At 46.9% G+C, this 14907-nt stretch overlaps 1 protein-coding gene across 1 annotated transcript in view; it reads right to left on the bottom strand.

Annotated features, from left to right (window-relative positions):
* Nucleotides 1–14907, bottom strand: part of TDRD5 (tudor domain containing 5) — a 336334-nt gene that overhangs the window by 123917 nt on the left and 197510 nt on the right. The gene's annotated exons all lie outside the window — the stretch shown is intronic.

Genomic DNA, 14907 nt, shown 5'->3' with positions numbered 1-14907 from the left:
TCATTTGACAGGGTGATGTCTGCACCTGCAGTCATCAACCTGGTAATGTTTTTTTTTTTAAGAACCGATGGTTCTTGTAATAAGAATTGTAGCGGCTAACTAGCTGCACGACTGCCATCACATACCCCCCGCGCAGCTTGCTTGGGCTACCAGCCGCCACATCCCCCGGCTAGTCAAACACCCATATAAAGCCAGGAATGGCTTTGATCAGGACTCCGCTATGGAAACCCGGGCGCAATGACATAACTTAGTTTACCCGGATGTCAACCGCTCCATTTTTTTTAAATCAAAAGTATTCAAAAACACAGATCTTGGAGTTTTGAATGCTTTCAAAGGCAGAGGAGTGATTTGGGGTCTTATAGACCATAGATTCCTCCATAAAGAGTACCTGTCACGTGCCTATTACTTAAAACAAAAATAAACTGCGCTTGTGATAACAGAATACCATTTGATGCATAATTTTACAATATCTTTGTTAACATTATTAGAATTTTTTGTATTAATGCCCGTTTATTCACAAATAAAGTGTGGGATTATATGCATAGTTTGTAATGTATATATTGGTGAGCTTGATCTCATTTCAACCCGTGATATGGGAACTTAGGATGCCATGTCTCCACAGGATGTGACTGTATATTTTAGATTGAAGCCGTGAGCTCGTCTTCCAGGGTTTCAGGCCATGTGATGTTATATCAGCTCTTGGTGATCATAAAGAGGAGACACACAGTCAGAACGGAGCTGGACTCGTGAGAACAGCACTTTTGGCCAGAATAAGGCTTGGTTAAGTGTGTTGAACCACACAAGGCAGGAGATGAGAACGAGGCTCAGACAAATACATGGATTACATACATGCAATGACGGGGAAAGATGCCCATGCCCTGGAAAAAGGCCTTGTAGTGACAAAACCGGTCGGGCTGTGAATCACAAGGTGGAGGATCTGGTGGAAACACTTGTTCACTTATTTAATATCACGTGAGGGACTCATGGACTCACTTTGTTTAATATTATATTAGTTTGTTTTTTAATTTTAGCGCAACGCAAAATTATATAATTTTTTCCGTCATACTTACCTGTAAAATCCCTTTCGCAGTACATCACGCAGAACACAGAGCAACCATAATAATGACTGTATGAATTATACGCCACCTACTGGTGGATGGACACTGGCAGATATTCAAAACTGGAAGTCCACCCCTATATAACCCCTTCTACACAGGAAGGACCTCAGTTTTGTAGCAAAGCAATGAATATCCCAAAAAAGATGGGAGGGACCACTGTGTCCCGTGATCTAATCCTAGAAAAGGATTTTACAGGTAAGTGTATTGAAAAAAATCCCATTTTCTTTATCGTACATCACAGGACACAGAGCAACCATAATTCTGACTATATGGGATGTCCTAAAGCAATGCACTTGAGGGGAGGGAGACACAATCACAGAAACTGCCACCCAAAACATACTGTGGCCAAAGCAGTATCCTCTGTGGCATTGATATCTATCTGGAAAAATTATGTGAATGTATGAACAAAACACCATGTAATGGCCCTAAATCCTGAGCCACTGACACATGATGGTGGATGGTCCTAGATGCCCCCACACACCTGGTAGAAAGCGCTTTTATAAAAAAAAGGGGCGGGGAACTTGCCTTTTCAAGCCATAGGCTCGAATAATTAACTGGCAAATAAAAATGAAAATCGTTAACTTGGATGCTTCCTGCCTATCCTGGCAGCACAAACCAGAATTCCTGACCTGTATCGACAAATTAAGTTATTCTGACCGTCAGAACTACCTCCAGAATATGCAGTGATCTAACTCCTGCCAACTGAGGATCAGAAAGGAAGGCTAAACATTTAGCTGGATTCAGAGACGCCGCCGCAACTTAAGTCAGAGAGGCAAGTACTGTATTCACAAAGTACTTGCCTCCTAACTTACGGCGCCGTAGCGTAAAGGGGGCCGGCGTAAGCGCGCCTAATTCAAATTAGGCTGAGGGGGCGTGTTTTATGTTAATTGAGGGTGACCTGACGTGATTGACGTTTTTTACGAACGGCACATGCGCCGTACGTGTACATATCCCAGTGTGCATTGCTCCAAAGTACACCGCAAGGACATATTGGTTTACGACGTGAACGTAAATTACGTCCAGCCCTATTCACGGACGACTTACGCAAACCACGTAAAATTTTCAAATTTTGACGCGGGAACGACGGCCATACTTAACATTGACTAGTTCAGCTATTTGATGAAATAACTTTACGCCTGAAAACGCCTTACGTAAACGGCGTATCTTTACTGCGACGGGCGCACGTACGTTCGTGAACAGGCGTATCTAGTCATTTACATATTCTACTCCAAACTCCACGGAAGCGCCACCTAGCGGCCAGCCTAAATATTGCACCCTAAGATACGAAGGCGCAGGCTGTCGTATCTTAGCTAGGTTTAAGTGTATCTCAGTTTGAGAATACACTTAAACTTAGGACGGCGCAGATTCCAAGTTAGGTCGGCGTATCTACTGATACGCCGGCCTAACTCTCTCTGAATCTAGCCAATTGTCTTGATTCAAGTGAAAACCAGACACCACTAGGCAAAAAAATGGATAAGGATACAACATCACCTTAACATGATGCAAGACCAAAAACAGCTCCTTGCATGAAAGCCGCCATCTCGGACACTCCACTAAGGATGAGCCGAACACCACCCCGTTCGGTTCGCACCAGAATCTGCGAACAGACCAAAAGTTTGTGTGAACTTTAGAACCCCGTTAAAGTCTATGGGACTCGAATGTTTGAAATCTAAATTGCTAATTTTAAAGGCTAATATGCAAGTTATTGTCCTAAAAAGTGTTTGGGGACCTGGGTCCTGCCCCAGGGGACGTGTATCAATGCAAAAAAATTGTATTTTTTGTACTCACCGTAAAATCCTTTTCTCTGAAGTCCATGGACGGACACAGCTCCCACCCATCCTTTTTAGGTTTGTACTGCTTGTTACGTACTGAGGCTGCATGCTACAGTGAGGAGGGTTATGTCTGGAGGGACCGCCCCCTGGGCGGGGCTGTTCAACTCTGTTATTGGAACATGTATTTAACTATTTAACATGTTTCTGCCTAGTCCTCTCCTGTTAACAGGAAACGTAACCCACTTGTCAAGGTTTAAGGAGCTGTGTCCGTCCATGGACTTTAGAGAAAAGAATTTTTACGGTGAGTACAAAAAATACAATTTTTTCCTTCAGAAATTACACTTTGTCCAGGGACAGTTCTAAGCATGGGAAAATAGTGCTACTTTACCAGGCATACTTTACACACCTCCTAGGTACGAAATTTAAAGGAATATTTCACTTTTATTGTTTCACTTCAACCATTATTTAAATCACAGCTCCCGAAAAAACGTCCGTTTTTTTCTCTTATCGTCCATGGACGGACACAGCTCCTTAAATCTTGGCAAGTGGGACGTCCCCAAGCAGTGTCAAAAAACGAGGGGTGGGAAATATATCAGTAAAACCAATTTTAACTTCACCCCAAAACAAGCAGAGCTCCTCAACGGAGGAGGTGCAACTTTAAACAGCCGCCGGCAAAAACTAGCGGCTGAAAAAAAACATCATAAGATGCACTCACAGAAACCATGTAAATTCTGGAAAAAGCGTGAACGGACGAGCAAGTCGCCGCCTCGTACACCTGTAAGACCGACGCATAATGTCGGAAAAAAAAAACAGGAAGCACCAATTGCCCTGATCGAAAGTGCCGTGACCGAAAAGGGGGGCCCGCCCCTTAGGAGCATAAGCCTGTATGACGGCCTGCCTGAACCACCGAGAAATGGTGGTCGACGAGACCGCCAGGCCCTTTGTGGACCAGACACCGACACAAAAGAGTCAGAAGCTCCGAAACGGAGCCGTAGTAGGCAAAGCGCATACAACGCCTAAAGTATGAAAGGCCGAAACCTCCTTCGGAAGAAGGGAAGGTCGCGGGCGCACCATCGCCTAATCCTTATGGAAGACAAGACCGCCAACTCAGAAACCCCTCTAACAGAGGTAAAGGCCACTAAAGGGGCCATCTTCTGAGATAGTGTCAAGAGAAAATCTCTCTGATGTTTCCAAAAGGAAGGTTCCTGAAGAACCGAGAGCACCAGAGTCAAAACTCATGGGGTAAGAGATGGGCCAAGAGGGGAAAGTATATGACAAACCCCCTGTACACAAAAAAAGGGGACCCACAAGGGAACGGGCCGCAAAAAGGCCACTGAAAGAACACAGCCAAGGCTGAAATCTGCCCCCAAACGGTGCTTTAAGCAATTTTTAGATCCACTCCAAGCTTTAAAAACAGCAGGACCCTGGATACAGAGTACGTCCGTGGACGTCACTCCATCCCTTCGCAACAAGAGAGGTGCGACGGTAGAGCCTCCGGAAGACGACTACGGTGCCCTGTTGAGATGACCGAGTCAGACAGACCCCGGTCACCTAAAGTCTGGCTTCCAATAACCATGTTGAGCAAGTCAGTGACTGTACAACAGGAGGAAGTATGGGACCTCGAGACAGAGGAACCTCCTGCCCTGGCAACCGCCAGGGTACCTCCGCTACCAGGCGCCCGATATCGGCGTACCAAGGACACCGAGGTGAATCTGGAGCGATTAGAATTATCAGGATCTCCTCAGCCTCTACTCTGTGGAGTGGCCGAGGAAGCAACTAGCCTGAAGGAACGGCAAAAAAGTCGCCGATACAGACCCCACAGGGCCACCAGCATGACTGACGCGTCTGTACCAGATCACTAGACCTGGCCACTAACTTTGACACCCTTGCGGCGGAGATGAGCGGCCAGGAGATCCATGCCCTGTGAGGCTCACCTCCTGCAAGGGAGCCGAAACACCCCAAGCACAAAGACCAGTAGCCCTGGTCCAGCATCTGGGGACTCCAGTAGTCCGCCTGCCAGTATAATTGACGGTAGACCGAAGCCATGGCCATGGCATTGTCCGGCTGAAACCAGATCGGTCAACCACAAGGAGAAGCATAGCCTGATCACCTAAAATAGAAGGACAATGCAGTAGACAGCACCTGGTATTCCCAGGCGGTCTCCACCCAGGCACTAGCCAGGCCCGACCCTGGGTAGCTACCGAGACCAGACACATTCAGGATGTGTGGCCATAGGTCTACGCAAGTCCAGCGACTCAGGGCCGACTGGACCCCCCAGTTTTGTGACAACTTCCCGGACCGAAGAGTCGGGGATCTCTGTCACCAACTCAGAGACTCTGACTAGGTGGCGCACCGGAATCTGATGATTTCAGAGACAAGATATTTTTACCACCTGGACAGTATTTCCCCTGGAAAACCAAGGTGTGGAACTGGGCATACAGTACCGCCTTGAAGGTGGCTATCCACAGGCCCCGAACCAGCAGGCGCCCCGAGAGAAGACCGATTGCTTGATGCCAATACCTTCACCGCAGACTGAAGAGTCTGCAATTTCTCCAGGGGAAAAAGGACCTTTGCCACCGAGGGGTCTGGAACAACACTAGATACTCCAACGCTGAGTCGAAACCTAGCATGCCCAGGATTTGAACCCTGGGTCACACACATGGAGGGTAGGCTTGCTGCCACTGAGCTACACTTTCTGGCCTAAACGTTTAACATCCAGCCAAATTTTCAGAGGGTCTGAATGAGAATAACCCATCCACTAGGTCGGAGACAGAAGCTGCTCTAAGAAGAAAGACGTCCAAGTAGCCAATGAGGCAAAGCCTCGCTGTCCCAACAAAGTTAGGATAAGTGCAAGCTCCTAGCTGAAAACTCATGGTGCTGACGCCAGATCAAAAGGGAGGGCCACAGGCTGACAGAGACCCTCTCTCATCACGAAGCACAGAAAAAAACACTGACATGCGCAAAACGGGACATGCACGTATGCGTCCCTGATGTCTGAGGACGTCAGGACATCCCCCGGATGGAGCGCAGCTACCACCGAACAAATGGATTCCAATGCGGAGTTACCCGACGTTCACAAAGGTATTTAGGGCCTGAGGCCCATAGAAAACCCCAAAACTCTCGTCCTGCAGGAAAGGTAAAATTACCCCGCAGCTTAGCAAATTCCACACTGCTCAAGGCAGACCGACGGGCCGGGAGAGGAAGACACAAGGAAAGAACTTTTTTCTGTGGATAGGAGGAAACCCTATCTAGTACTCCGAAGAGACCACCTCGCAGACCCACTGGTCGGAGAGCAGGGAGGTTTCTCCGAATTGTGAACCTGCAAGCCGCCCCTCCCACCTAGAGACAGGGAGGGAAGGCTACATACACTGGCAGGATTTGGGTGCCGGCGTAATCGGCTTACGCACCCAGGGACGGATTAGTCCCCCCAGCTGGGCCTTTGACAGCCTGGGAGGGTTGCCCCTAAATAATACACACACATAGTGTGTATGTATATTATGTAGGTGTATGCACACATGCCTTTGGAGGAAACCCGGAGTACCCGGAGGAAACCCACGCAGACACAGGGAGCGACAATGCAAGCTCCAGGCAGATTGGCGTCAGTGTCCGGATTCGAACCAATGACTCTCTTGCTGCCAAGTAATGGAGTTAAAGGGTCACTAAAGGAAAAAAAATGTTTTGCTGAAATGACTGTTTACAGGATATAGACATAAAAGTTAACTGATTCCTTTTAAAAATGATTAAAAATAGATAAAAATCAATCATATAATGTGCCTCTAGTTTCACTTTCGTTTTTAAACTGGTTTCATGTTTATGTGAAATAGAGAGAGACACAGAACAAAAACAAACAAATCCAGAGCAGTGTTTTGTTTTTAAAATGAATCTGATTGGTTCTGAGGAATTTTAGACACACAGCTTGGACCACAGTGAAAAGCTGCCATGAGATTTTTCATAAGGAGCCAGACAAGCAGGAAGTGTGGAGATCACAGCAGAATTACAGCAACTTCAAAGCAAAAAAAAAAAATGAGGACATGAAACCAGTACAGCAGTAAGGTAAAGGAAGCTATTTAGCTAAAAAAATATTTTCCTTTAGTGATCCTTTAAGCACTACACCACCGTGTGCATAAATAGTATTCTGTAACAGAAGCCCTGGATAACAAGGGCGCAGCATTCAATGAAGCATCACAGACCTATATGAGGCCCTGGACCAGCTGGTCGGCTAGCCTAATAACCTCAGGAGAGAGTCGGTGCTCCTCCACTGTCTGGTGCAAAATGCTCACTCCGTGAGTTGTATACAGCACTAGGGGTCAGGACTACTCCAAGATGGCCGCCGAGCGTTTAGAACGCGGCCACAGGAAAATGGCCGGCACAATGTAAGCTGCGCCATAGCGCGGCTACGACAAAATAGGCGCCAATGGGAGTTTTCAATGTAATTGAAAAACCCTCCCAAAAAATGGCACCAGCGCCGACTGAGACCCCAGAGTAGTGGCCACAATAGGCCGCAAGCCAGACCCCAGCCTGGTAAACATGGAACGGGTCAGTACTTCGGATCTTCTATCAGTCAGATCCATACAAGCGGAGGTTCCCGCCCGGCGGTGAGGGACTACAAAAGCCCTCAGCGGCTTTTCTCATTCCGCATCTAAGAAATTATCAAAGAAGGGCACAGAAGGAAAAAACCTACACAGCGGTCTGATTTGTGTGATCCAAAAAAGACCGAGCCCTCGGCGGAAACCCAGCTGCACAGAGTCCCTTGCAGCAGTAAAAAGCGCACCCATAAATGCCTTATTCTGCTTTTTTTTTTTAACTAGGTACCTGGTTCATGGCTTCATAACAGAGCATTCCCCAGGGGATAACGGGGAAGGGGGCACTCTTTTACCGCCTGCCGTCCACCCCCACCCTGGCACAAATGTGTCCAGGACTAACAATAAAAACTCTGTGGGAATCCCAGGTGCTAACACCTGCTGCCACCACCAGCATGTGGGGAAGGACCCAGATACTGACTCCAATATTTACATAGTTTGTATTATAATATGCACACCTGTCCATACAAATAAACAAAAGCTCCTAGAGCCCTAATCAGGGCCTCTCACCCACTTGCTGCGCTGACCAGGAGTAACCGGGGGACTCACCTCAGGAGGAGACTGCCCAGCGCTGCCGTCCGCTCTCAGCACACAGCTTGTGAGAGGAAAATAAACCGTGAGGTAACTGTGCGGCATCTGCAGGGACCTGTGTTTAAACAGGAAAAGCCTCCTAGGGCTTTTTTATTTAAGGATAAGATACAGCATAAAAAGAAAAACCGTTACAGGTGTCAATCAGTCAGCGTCTAACTACTCGCTGAAGTATAATCATAAACATCTGTGCTCATCACAGGGCTTTTTCCTCACAGGAAAGCCCAATACAAAAAGGAAAAAACACAGGCCAGATAACACAGTCCCCTCAGGAGGGCCGCCTCCCCCCTGACAGCGGCAATGTTAGCAATGCAGCAAGGGAAAAGGAGCAGGGAAGGGAGGAGAAGAGGCCCCCCGAACCCCAGGAATGCCCAGCCCTACCAACCCACCAAAGCAGGAGGGACTGTACTTACCCGTCCAAGCGAGGACTCGCTGACGCATTCCTGACAGAACTACAACCGAAATGGGAGGTAGCTGTCGGCCCGGTCCACTGTGAGTGAGACAACATCACAGCCCAGTCATATGTGGACCTCGGAGCAAAGCTCCACGGCCCCCCCAGGAGTCATGGGGTATGGCGTGGCAGACCCAGTGTCAGGGAACCAACCGTGGAAGAGCTGTCAGACCTGCCCTTCACGGACCAGCAGGCACAGTGCGCATGCACGCGCAAACGGGCAACAACTCTGCAAGTCCTGTATTCTTCACTGCGCATGCGTGTGCGCCAGTGCGCATGCAATGCGGACGGGACTCCTGGCGTCAGTGCCCTATTTAAAGACTTGTTGCAGCAGTTACCAACTGCTGCATGATCTTCAGCCTTTGTGTGTTCCTGAGCTCTTGTTCCTGTGTACCCGTTGACGACCCGGCTTGCCTGACCAGACTTCTCCGTGTATGACCCCGGCTTGTCTCTCGGTTACTCTTTATCCTGTTCCTGCCTGATTGTTCCAGTGTATGACCACGGCTTGCCTTCTGACCTGCTCCAGCTACCTCCTGCTTCCTGTGCATGACTTCCGACTTGGCTCCTGACTCCGCCCCTGGGTTTCCCTGCGAGTCTACCTCATCTGGTACTTCCGTGGTACCCCTGCCTGACTACGTATCCTGGTGGACAGCTGAGCTTCTACATCTTCTCAGCAAGTCGCAGCTGGCAACCCCTGCATCTCCGGGCATAGCACCCCCTGTGTCACCTCCAGGGGGCGTTCTGCACTCAGTCGCAAGGGAAGCCCTCTCAGCACTTCGGCCTCTGGTAAGGTACGTGACACCCAGCCTCTTTGCAAAGGTGTGTCCACGCTTGCTGGTCGGACTGAGTAGACTACAAGGATCTATATTATCCAGCCTGTCTCTCAGCCAACAGTTGAAAGAAGATTCTTCAAGAAAAAGTAAAATAAAATAAAATTTCTCCTCAGGGCGCTGGGCCCAAATCCTTCATCCTTCTCCTTGCTAGGCAGAACGAAACTGAGGCTGCATGCTACAGTGAGGAGGGTTATGTCTGGAGGGGCTGTTCAACTCTGTTAATGTAACCTGTATTTAAAGCGGGTGTTCACCCAAAAATTTTTTTTAATATTACACACATTAGAGCCAGCATAGTAAGGGCATTTACTTTCTGCGTTTTTTTTCCCCTCTGTACATACCTTTATATTCTGGTTTTGTCCAGGGCTTCCGATGACTGCGGGACTGGGCGTTCCTATCCATCCATTGACGGCTTGTGAAACAGGTGACCTGTCGCACAACGCGCGTCACCAGATGTCGGGAAATAGCCGAGCTGCAAGTCGGCACTATACGGCGCCTGCGCAGTCAGCTCTACACGTCGGGCGCAGGCGCCGTATAGTGCCGACTCGCAGTTCTGCTATTTCTGGAAATCTAGTGACAAGCCGTCAATCATCGAACCGAAGGATAGGAACGCACAGTCCCGCAGTCATCGGAACCCTGAGGCAGGGATAGGAACGCCCAGTCCCAGGGTCATCAGAACGCGGAAGCCCTGGACCAAATCAGAATATAAAAGGTAAGTACGGAGAAAAAAAAAAACTGCCGAAAGTATATGCCCTTACTATGCTGGCTCTAATGTTAAAAAATAGTTTTTAGGGTGAACCTCCACTTTAACATGTTTCTGCCTAGTCCTCTCCTGTAAACAAAGAACATAACCCACTTGTCAAGATTTAAGGAGCTGTGTCCGTCCATGGACGATGAGAAAAAGTAATTTAAAATCACTCGCAGCTATAATGAATTGTCGGCTCCCGGCAATTCAGAGGTCATTCATAAAAAAATAAAAAAAACGTGGGGGTCCCCTCCCAAATTCAATTACCAGGCCCCTTAGGTTTGGTACGAATATTAAGGGGAACCCTGCGTCAAAAAAAAAACAAAAAAAAAAACGTGGGGTTCCCCCCAAATATCCATTCCAGACCCTTCATCCCCACAACCCTTGCCCGGTGGTTGTGGGGGTCTGCGGGCGGGGGGCTTATCGGAATCTGGAAGACCCCTTTAACAAATCCCGCCCCCCCCCCCATGTGAATGGGTAATGGGGTACATTGTACCTCTACCATTTCACTAAGAAAGTGTAAAGAATTGTAAATAAAAAAAAAAAACCCACACACACCGTGGAGTCCTTTATTTAAAAAAAAATCCAGCAGGTGTAATCCACTCTTGGTCTCCGCTCCAACGCCGACGGTATCCTGCGACGGGTGATCTCCTTTCCAATGGGGTCCAGCGATGAGAAGATCTCTTCATCCAGGTTCGGGATCCAGCGCACACATCGCCTGTCTCCAGCCAGTGACAGCTCTAATGTAGGTGAGGGCGGGCCACCCGTCACCCGTTGAGGGGTCTGGTACGGTTCAGGAGGGGCGCTCTCTCGTCCCGAGCAAGGGTTGTGGGGTTGAGGCCCTTGTCCCCATCAACATGGTGCTTTGTGTGGCCTGGTACAATTCAGGAGGGAGGGGGCGCTCTCTCGTCCCCCCTTCTTTTCCTGCGGCCTGCCAGGTTGCGTGCTCGGATAAGGGGTCTGGTGTGGAATTTTGGGGGAACTCCACGCCATTTTTTTAAATTTGGGGTGGAGTTTCCCTTAAAATCCACACCAGACCTGAAGGGTCTGTAATGGATATTTGGGGGGAACCCCACGTAATTTTTTTATTTATTTGATGCAGGGTTTCCCTAAATATCCACACTAGACCTGAAGGGCCTGGTAATTGTGCGAATCAAGGAGTGAGAAACAAAAGCCAATTTAAAAATAATGGATATGGACGAACCCTGACCCTTAACCACTTAAAACCCAGACCAATATGCAGGTTAAGGACCCAAGGCGTTTTTACAATTTGGCACTGCGCTGCTTTAACTGGTAATTGCGCAGTCATGCAATGTTTTACCCAAATTAAATTTGCGTCCTTTTCTCCCCACAAATAGAGCTTTCTTTTGTTCAATTATTTTTATTGAAAATATAAGATATGATACAGATTTTCAGTAACAAACTTCATACTTGATATTTACCTGTAAGGCATGAACGTAGCATTAAAACTATGCAGATATAGTTAGATCATACATCCTATTCAGGTACTGAACAAACAAAAATGGTGCAGTACATGCCTCTAGTCACCCCTAATGGGAACAATCTGCGACTAGAGGCAGGATGGTTCAATCGCCTGCTGTATTGAATAGGGTGAACATTTCTTTCTAACCGTTCTAACAGCTCAGTATCGGTAACAAGACATATCAACTAAACATATGTAAATATCAAGGGCTACAGAGAAAAAAAAGAGGAAGATAAAATAAAAAAGGGGGAGAAGATACAGGAAATTAAGAGAAAAAGCCAGGACAAGGTGCTAGGAAAAGCAGGAGGGGGAGGAAGAGAGCATCCTCAGGAGTTACTAAGTCAAGTAAGCTTTTTAGCGTACCATTGAGACCAAGGGAGCCATTGGGAATACATTTTTTGGTAAGTGTGTTTCCCTGCAGATATTATGAGCTCATATGCATGATGAGAGTGCACTAATGCTAATACTTCCATTATAGAGGGTGAGACATCTTTTTTCCGGTTCCTAGCAATAAGAAGTCTAGTTGCTAAGAGTATATGAGTTACAATCAGGCGGGTATGTGGAGGTAACAGGGTGATATCTATATTCAGTACCGCTAGTTGTGGAGTCAAAATAAAGGGGATGTTGCAGATATTCTGAATAACGCGTTCTACCTCATTCCAAAGATTTGCTAATTTAGGACAAGTCCAAAAAACATGAAAGATAGTTCCAATTTGGTTACAATTCCTCCAGCATGTAGGGGATGTGTGAGGTTGGAACTTGGCAAGTCTTTGCGGTGTCATATACCATTGTAGATGGATTTTACTGGACAGCTCCCAAAGGGAGGTGCAAGTAGTGAATTTGTAAATTGAATGTAAAGTTGCTTGCCATTGGAGGTCGGAAAAGTGTAAATTTAAGTCTGCTTCCCAATCTGTGTAGGGTTTAGATTTGTGGAATACATTTTTCTCCTGTAAAGCAGAGTAAATAAGTGAGGTACCTTTGGTAGGGCGTGTGTCAGAGAAAAAATAGTTCCACAGTTTTAGGGGCAACTCACCTTCCAGGCGGGGATATGTCGCTAGACAGTGTTGAATTCGGAAAAAAGAGAGAAAGTCTGTGGTAGGTGCATGGTACGTCGCTCAGGCTTGTTGGAATGTCTTATGTAATAACTTGGGTCTAAGGTCCGCAGTGTCAGATGTTAGGGCGTGAATCCATCCTGGGATAGTCAGATCAGGCGACAGGAGGTGGAGCGTTCGAACAGGTATTCGCACGCTTTTCGTAATGGTCTGCGACCATTTCATAAAGTGTAGTGTTTTTCAGGCTTTAATAGAAGCTTGGATAGTTGGTGAATACAAGGAGAGGTTTTGCCGGGTGACCATAGAACTAAACAACCATTCTTTCAGGTTGTGACTAGGAGTCAAAACATTTTCAATATCTCCCCATAATGTGATTGGGTGGTCAGTTACCCATTCAGGCATTTGCGCCAATATAGTCGCTAAATAATATTATTTGATGTCCACATACCCTAGTCCTCCCTTCAGCTTATGTTTGATAATTCTAGAGTGTCTACACCGAGGTTGCTTGCCTTGCCAGATGAAATGTTGGATGATAGATTGAAGAGATTGAAGGAAAGAGGAGGAAAGTGGTATAGGAAGAGTGCGGAATAAGTAGAATAGCTTAGGCAAAATAAGCATTTTGAAAGCGGCCAACCTCCCTGACCAGGAAAATTCAAATTTGGAGAGTTTGGCCGTTTCCTTGATTAACATCTGTCTAGCCTCCACATAGCTATTTTTAAACAGGGTCTTGGAGCATTTGGTAAGCGCAATTCCTAGATATGTGATTCCCACGTCTGCCCACGGGAAAGGGTATTTAAGTTGTAGGAAATTACTAGATACAGCATCTAAGCCCAGATCTAGAACATGGGATTTTGCTTCATTAACCTTATAATATGAGGCATTGCTGAATCTTTGTAAAACATTTTGAATCGAAGCCAGGGAAGACAATGGGTTGGTAACCATTAGTATCACATCGTCGGCGAACAGGTTTATCTTGTGATCAATCGCTCCAATTCTGAAGCCGGATATGGAAGTGTTTGACCGAATATGTTCTGCAAGGGGTTCCATCACGAGATTGAAAATAAGGGGTGAAAGGGGGCACCCCTGTCGTGTGCCATTAGATATAGGGAAAGGTTTGGACACCATTTCGGATGTGTACACCCGTGCCGAGGGTTCCGAATACAGAGCCATTATGGCCGAAAATATGTGTCCATGGAGACCAAATTTTTGGAGCGCAGCCTGCAGGAAAGCCCAATTAACCCGGTCGAACGCCTTCTCTGCGCCCAGTGAAAGAAGCAGAGAAGGCGTTCTGGTAGTGTCCGCGTGGTGAATAATATTTATGATTCGGCGTGTGGCATCGCATGTCTGTCTCCCTTTAGTGAAACCGGATTGGTCCGGATGTATCAAAGATGGCATTACATCGATCAACCTAGTGGCTATAATTTTAGCATAAATTTTTGTGTCGATATTGAGGAGGGAAATAGGTCTGAAATTCTGTGGGGAGGTAGGATCCTTCCCTGGCTTCGGCAGTGTAATTATTAATGCAGAAAACATTTAATTTGGTAGAAAAGAGGAGGAGGCAGCGATATTACAAACTTGTGAGAAAAAAGGGGCTAAAATGGAACCAAATTGACTGTAATATTCCCCGGTGAGCCCATCTGGGCCAGGGGATTTGTTGGAAGGGAGTTTAGTGATCACATCTAAGACTTCAGTTGGGGAGAAGGGTGCGTTCAGCTTCTTAAGTTGGTCATGGGATATTTTAGGGAGGTTAATGTCTTGCAGGAAACTCTGTATTTCGTCTGCAGACGGTTGGAGAGAATTAGGGTCATCCTTTAGGTTATACAGTTTTTCATAGTACAGACTAAAAGCATCCGCTATAGCCTGGGGATCTAATAGTTTAATGTTAGTAGAGGGATGATAAAGATGAGAAATTTTAGTTTTTGTGCGGTGGCCCTTAACTCTTAAGAGCCATGGCTCTACCTGCTTTATTCCCAGTGGAATAGTGTGAAGCTTTAAAGAATTTTTGAGCACTATCATAATAACCCAGCAATAAGTTTCTAAGGTATTTTCTAAGAAGCGTCAGCTGATCTTTAAGTTGGGTGTCAGGGAATGATTGATTTCGTTCCTCAAGCAGCCTAATCTGGGAGGTGAGGGTTTCTAGACGCTGTGATCTCCTCCTCTTCTCCCTAGCCCCCAATTGAATGAGGAGACCTCTAATAAATGCCTTATGGGCATTCCATAGGATGGTGCTTGTGGAAGCTGTACCCTGGTTTATGGCAAAGAATTCTTTCAAATGCTTGGATATATGC

Source organism: Rana temporaria, chromosome 7 (assembly GCF_905171775.1).
Source record: "Rana temporaria chromosome 7, aRanTem1.1, whole genome shotgun sequence".
NCBI classification, from domain to species: domain Eukaryota; kingdom Metazoa; phylum Chordata; class Amphibia; order Anura; family Ranidae; genus Rana; species Rana temporaria.
This window is presented reverse-complemented; position numbering and strand designations above follow the sequence as displayed.